Below are 6,516 nucleotides of genomic sequence, written 5' to 3'. Positions count from 1 at the left end.
CTAGACACATATGGCTATAAAATTGAAATTAATCATAAATAACTCAACTTTAAATCCTCAGCAGTGCTACTCAAATTATTGCCAAATTACAAGTGTTCTGTAACCACATATGTGTAAAGCTCCTGAATTGGGGCAGGGAAAACATAAGCATTTCCTTCATCACGGAAAGTTCTATCAAGCATGTTGATTACAACTCATGTTTTAATACTATTTGCTTTTAAGTATCTGCTGAAGAACGTGGTCTTAGTCCAGTAACATAAGCCCCTAACACTGGGCCCCTTACACTGCACTAAGAAATGTTTAGCAGTCCAAGGAAGGGCTAGGAAATCACAAGGTGATTCTTAATGGTAAGGGATGAATACCCTTAAAATATTAAGGTGAAAATACCCAGATGTGGTCATGGAAGAGATAGGTACATGAATTCAGCTGTTGTTCAGGTCTTGATGAGCAGATTGGAAATTGTCAAAGGGATTAGAAAAACATTGGTCTTGAAAAGTGTTTGTTGAAATCTGTAAGTGTGTGTTAAACTTGATAATAAAAATAGAATGATATTTGGCAAATGGGGTCAAAACACTGGAGTATTCTGAGTGGTAGAAAACCTGTATACAGGAAATAATTTTGTGAGAAAGCAAGAGGTAATTCTAGGTTGGGGTTTGGATCATTAACATTAGAGATACTGAAGTACTCCAGGTAAACCAAGTGTGAAGTGTAATCCTGAAAGAGTTTGAGTACAGAAGACATGCAGAACATAATTAAAGATAGGTGTGTAATATTCACGTTGTATAGTGTTGTCATATTTCTCAAGCTCTGTTTATATCATGTGTTAAACTGGTAAATAAACTATAATCAACAGGGTTATTGTGAGAGGTACATAAGCAAATATATGTCAATCTGTAAGCATGGAGGCATAATAATACAAGTTCACTCTTTTTTTTGAACGGTAGTAGCATTTTATTTAGTGTTGTAGGAAATTTTAGGTTACTTCTTAAAAACAAAACCAAAGAAATTTAAAATTCCCAAAGTAACAAAGCAGGAAATGACAATTCCATAATCTCAAAATGCTGCGCGATCCTTCAAGTGGAGGGAGGGGGAGTCAGTTTAGTGGCTCACATAGGCTCTCTGGAGAAACCAGAGTTGAGGCTGGTGTGGACACAAGGAGTTAAGTTCTCTACCTAAGGCAGTTATGTTTTCAGTCTTAAGGAATCATTCATTAGTAGTTCTAAAAAAAGAAAAAAAGGTTGACTGGGAGAAGGGACCCAGGGAGGGAGGACCAGTACATCATTTCACCTGTGGCTGAGTATCATGGAAAGTCCTCACTCTGCCCCTCTGAGTTCCCCAGTTAGCAAAACTAGAAAGCACATGCCTGTGTCTCATTCATATAGGCCTGGGCACACACCCCTGGCACTCAGGACACAACTCAGCACAGCAAAAGGCAGGCTTGCTTTCTCCTCTTCCTCCTGCCTTGATGGGGTTAACACACTGGTATAAAAGGAGAAGGTAGGACATCTGCCAAAGTCCAGGACATGAGATGATATGAGAAAATTGTGCAAGGAACTGATGCCTTCTCAGCAGCTGACCTCCAGCAGTATTTAACCTGCTGCTGCCCTCAAGCACTGACTGCTCTTTTTGGAGGCACCAGGCAAGGCCCAGAAGCGAGCTGCTCTGGCTTCTCCAGAGCACAGTCCACTCCTAGGGCCACCAGGCAGGTGGCATCAGCACAGAAGGGGGCCAGTCCTAGCTCTCCTCACACAGCTGCTGGAACCCAGGACTTCCTCCATTTGGTCTCCAGTGCTCAACTGGCTAACCTCTGCTATGGCTCAAAGCAAATTAAAAGCTTCTCCTGGTTAACACCCCACCCTCAAAGCTGAGTCCTCCAGGAGAATTATTAACTGAATGACCTTCAGGTTATCTACTTTGTGAGGTGTGGGAATGCTATAAACACCATTTTTACCCAGCAGTGGCAGAAGCCAGACACCCTTGAAGTCAATGGTTTTTCATTCTCTAGCGTTCCCAAGTGGCATTTCAGAGCACAGGAATTCACTCCACCTCCCCGACATCCCTCTCACACTGACTGAATTACACACCCCAGGTCCTAGCAACAGATAGCTCCAAAACCACCACCCCAACCTCGTGAGCAATGCAGGTCTCCAGACCTGCTCTCCAAAGGAAGAGAAGCCAGAGCACACCTGCCCCCAGCACACTCGGGTTATCACAGTAAAAATACATTTATGTCAAGTAAAAAACATACCGCAGAACAAACATATACATATACATTTTCAGAGTTCAACTGAATATACATTTTTCTTTATAAGCAAATAATTTTCATAGAACTACAAAAATACAAGTCATTTGAAAAGTTTACAGTGGTCCCAGTACTGTAGGAAAGAATTAAGTTTTAGTTGTAAATAATTAAAAACTAATTTGATAAATCAAGTTACAGTATTATCCTTCAGATTGAAGTGCTCGAATGTAGCCAATGCTGCAGCAGATTCCTGAAAAGGGATTTCGCCGCCAATAAATAATCTTACCTCTTAATCCCAATGTAATAACACACATAGATGAGATTTTCCATTTAATAACTGCTACTATATCAATATCATGTGATATTCTTCCCCCAGGAGAGATGTCAGAGCTGATGAGGTTCTATCACGTCCAGGAAAAAGAATAAGCAACACAGAAACATTCTACCTACAGTATTAGGTAAGTAACAATAAAATTACCCAAAGAATATGAACTAGTACTTTTAGTTAAGAAGGGGGCAAGTGCCCTAGTTTTTTCTTTAAAAAGTCTATTAATCTAGTTTTTAAAATACAGTAATCCAAAAATAGGCATCATCTTCTTGCTCTTCACAATTTTATAATAAGAAGGTAAAATGTGAGTCGAGATTCATTAAGGAAAAAGAAAAAGCAGCAACAGTTTAAAGACTGAGGCATTTCTGTGTTCTACTGACCTTTAAATTTTATTAACTACACTAAGCCCCTCACTACGATTTCTCCAGTATCCCAGAAGTAACTTGGGTTTCCTTTCAGGCAGGGTAAAGAAGTATTCAAAGAACAGACATGAATGCATGCAGTTCAAGCCCTTTAGGGTCCAAGTCCGTGGCTTCCTGTGCATGCACAGTGAAGGGGCTTCTTCACCTAGAGGAGTTGGTGGACCCTGTCCCTCTCCGGGCAGTGCTGGTAAGGAAACCAGGGATCCAAGCAAAGGAAGTGGCCAAAGGAGTCCTACTGACATCATCCATGCTTGACAGACTGTTTTAGTGAGGGCCTGAATCACCGAGTCCCCTGTCAAGGTGATGAAAAGGCCAGTCTAGCCAGCAGAAGCCCTGCTGTCACCAGAGGAAGGGCTTTGACCAGCTTCTCCTAATAGAGTAAGAAGTGATTCTCTGAATTACTCCATCTTGTTTTTCATATCACCAGTAGAAGGGCTCTGGATCTAAACAGCACATTTTATGGCTAAAGAGTTCTGGGAGTTGATGTTTAGAAAATGCAGCTTGTTCAAAGTCTGAAAGGCACACTGAGGATTTTTCTAAACACTTCTGCTCCCATCAAAAAAGAAAAAAAAAAAGACTGAGGACTCAGGTAGGTTTACACTGTATCAAAATTTACCATCTATAGCCAAAAGCCACACCTGCAACTACTCAAACCCAAGAAAGTCCATGTAGGTAACACAGCACCAGTTGCATGGTCCTTTTCTCATTCCATCCTATGCTTTAATGGCTGGAGGATGCATACTGAAAAAAAATCTCAATGCGAAAGAAAGAAAACTCCCTTGTTAAAATACATTAATACCTCCCATGCCATATGAAGCTCAGGCTCAGGATCAGATCTTATAAACACGTCTCTGGTGGGCATAACATATTTACAACACAGTTAAAGGCACAGTGGCATTTAAAAATAAAGCCGTGAGGATGTACAGTAAAAGATTCATTGTAATAATTACACTGGCTTCAACTGGTAGAACTGACTCTTGCCAGATAACAGGCGAGGGAGGTGGTGATTTGAGCCTGCTGGTTGGTTATCGGGCATAGTGAGTCCCTGATCCCAGGTGCAGGTAGAAACAAGCTCACCACACATCTCAGTGTTTCATTCTGGCTGTTTACATCTTTCCTGCTTTCTTGCCAGGCTGAGCTGGGATGTGAAGAATGTTGCGGGTTTCCTCCATGACCCTGACAAGCAGGTTGTCGATGTAGTCTTCCAGCTCACGTACCTGGAACTCCTTCTTGCTTATGGTTTCCTTCTGCTTCAGAACCAGTTGGATTAGCTCATCATGGGTCAGTTGTGCGTAGGCAAAAGCAGAGTCCGAGGAGGTGTATTTCTTCACCATGGGCTCGTCGGTCATGTTCTCACTGATGATGGTAGCAGGTCCCAAGCTGGAGTTAGCAATCTTAGTGGCTGTTGTGTTCATTGGCTTCACAGGATGAAGTTGAGGTTTGACAGCTCTGGTCTGGGGAGCCCTTGGAGAGGGAATTGGCCGCTTCAGTTCAGACTTGGACTCGGTCAGCTTCCAGTTCTGTGATCCGCACATCTTCAAAGGGGTTCAGGGAGTTACCCTGCCTAGAGACAATAGCTGCAGTATCTTTCTCAGATCTTCTTACTAGGTCTCCAGCAGATGCTGATGCATCCTCCCTCGGCTTGACCTCCGTGAGCGTGCCTTCCTTCTCCTTCCCCAGGATGCTAGGAGGGCCTTCACCTTCACTGTCCTTAGCCACATCCTTCTTCCCCATCACCAGAGAAAGCAGAGAGGACCTCTTGGTCTCCTGCTTCTTGTTCTCTTTGGCTTCTTTTGCAACCTCCACATTTGCTGGAGCCGTATTTTCCTTATTGTCCCCACTGACCAGTGGTCGGTAGGAAGGCAGAGACATAGACTTCGGAGAGTCCTTGGTGGAAGACTCTGACAGCCGCCTGTCAGAAGACATCCCACCTCCTTCCGCAGCCTCCTTCCAAGACCGCGCAGCCAGGTTTTCAGTAGATGAGAACAGATGTTTCTTTCTGAAGCCCTGGGGGGATGGAGAGGAAGAAGGGCTGCTATCCTTGGTCTCACCCTTGGCTTCTGGCTGCTCCAGGTAAACATGGTAGCATGATTCCCATTGATACAAATGTTAGAGAGAGAGGACATCATTTTTAGACCAAAGGCCACCAAGAAAGGAGAGAGTCCTTCCTTCTTGGGAAGGGTGAAATTGACTTGGCTTAGCTGCTTAAGATCTGTACTTGCAGTTCTCCTGTGAGACATGACATCTGAGGCTGAGGAGGACTCGTCCTCATTGTCGTCATCGTCCCACCGGGACTGAAAGTCTCCAGGACGAAGCAAGACCTTGTCTGACTTTGAAGTCGGCAGAACAGACATGGACTGGGAAAGTGGAGTTTTTTGCAGATTCGTCTTGGAAAACAAGGTCTTGATCTTGGATTTCTTTTTCTTGTCTTTGGACGAACACTCATCATCACTATCGACTGAGAGTGTCGTGCTAGGGACAATGGGAGAAGCAGTATCAGAGGCACTGTCCTTGTTCTTCCCCTTGATCTTGTCCTTCGGTTTTCCAAATGGATTCCAAGACTTGTCTTTCGTGGAAAGGTCAAACATGCTGGCCATCATGTTGTTCCTCATAAACTGGATGTCAACCTTGATTTCCCTTCACACTTTATTCTTCCTTCCTGGCTTGGATTTCAAGGTATACCACTCCGTCTTTCTGTGGCCCTGGTCGCGGTGCAGCTCCTGCAGGTCCACCTCAGTGCAGCCCAGGAACTTGTCGAGGCCGAGTAGCGCGCGGTGCAGCACGGTGAGCTGCAGGGTGGCGGCGGCCGTGGGACCGGAGGACAGCAGTGAAGGCAGCTAGAAGGTGGCCTCCTCCCGCCACACCGGCGCGCCCAGGCTGCGCTCCGACACCGACGTGGCTTACTTCTCCTGCTGACCTGTATCACCGCGTACGCATCGCTCGTGTCCCCGGGGCCCTTGGCCCCTAGGCCCCGCGCCTGCAGCACCGTCACCTGCCCGTGGGTTGGGAACCATATGGCCCCCAGACCCCGGCCAGCCAAGGTCATTAGGGACATGGTGATGGTGCCTCGGCCGACTCAAGTTCACTCTTTTAATGTTTTCTGGACCTCAAGTACAAATGAGTGAGTTAATTATACTTTTGTTTATGGCATATAGTTATCATCAGTAAATAAAATACATTTTATATTGACATTTTTATGGGAGAAATAGTGTATAACTATCTCTCCCTCTCACAGGTATATACACACATATGCATGAATATACATGTACACGTCTAGTGTGTGTATATAATAGAAATCGGAAATCTTGCATGTAATACTGATGGACATAAAGTAGGATTTCAGATACCACCTTAGTGAAATATCAGCTAGAGCAAATGAATTCTTCTAGTTCCAAGTCATTTCATATTTGTGAGCATCCTTGTCTTAGAGGATTGGGACAGTACAGGACAGAAACATCATGACCCAAGCAATTCTGCTACTTTCTGATGCAGGGAACTTCAAGGGCTAGATGGGCAGATGGGTG

The 6,516-nt window shown here is 44.4% G+C and overlaps 1 pseudogene; it reads right to left on the bottom strand.

Annotated features, from left to right (window-relative positions):
* Positions 1-4,098: 4,098 nt before the first annotated feature.
* On the bottom strand, positions 4,099-6,047 carry LOC103254331 (annotated as a pseudogene).
* Between the last annotated feature and the right edge of the window lie 469 nt (positions 6,048-6,516).

Source organism: Carlito syrichta, unplaced genomic scaffold, assembly GCF_000164805.1.
Source record: "Carlito syrichta isolate Samal-C Ts95f unplaced genomic scaffold, Tarsius_syrichta-2.0.1 Scaffold274925, whole genome shotgun sequence".
NCBI classification, from domain to species: domain Eukaryota; kingdom Metazoa; phylum Chordata; class Mammalia; order Primates; family Tarsiidae; genus Carlito; species Carlito syrichta.
The sequence above is the reverse complement of the archived record's forward strand: the minus strand, read 5'-3'. Positions and strand labels throughout refer to the sequence as shown.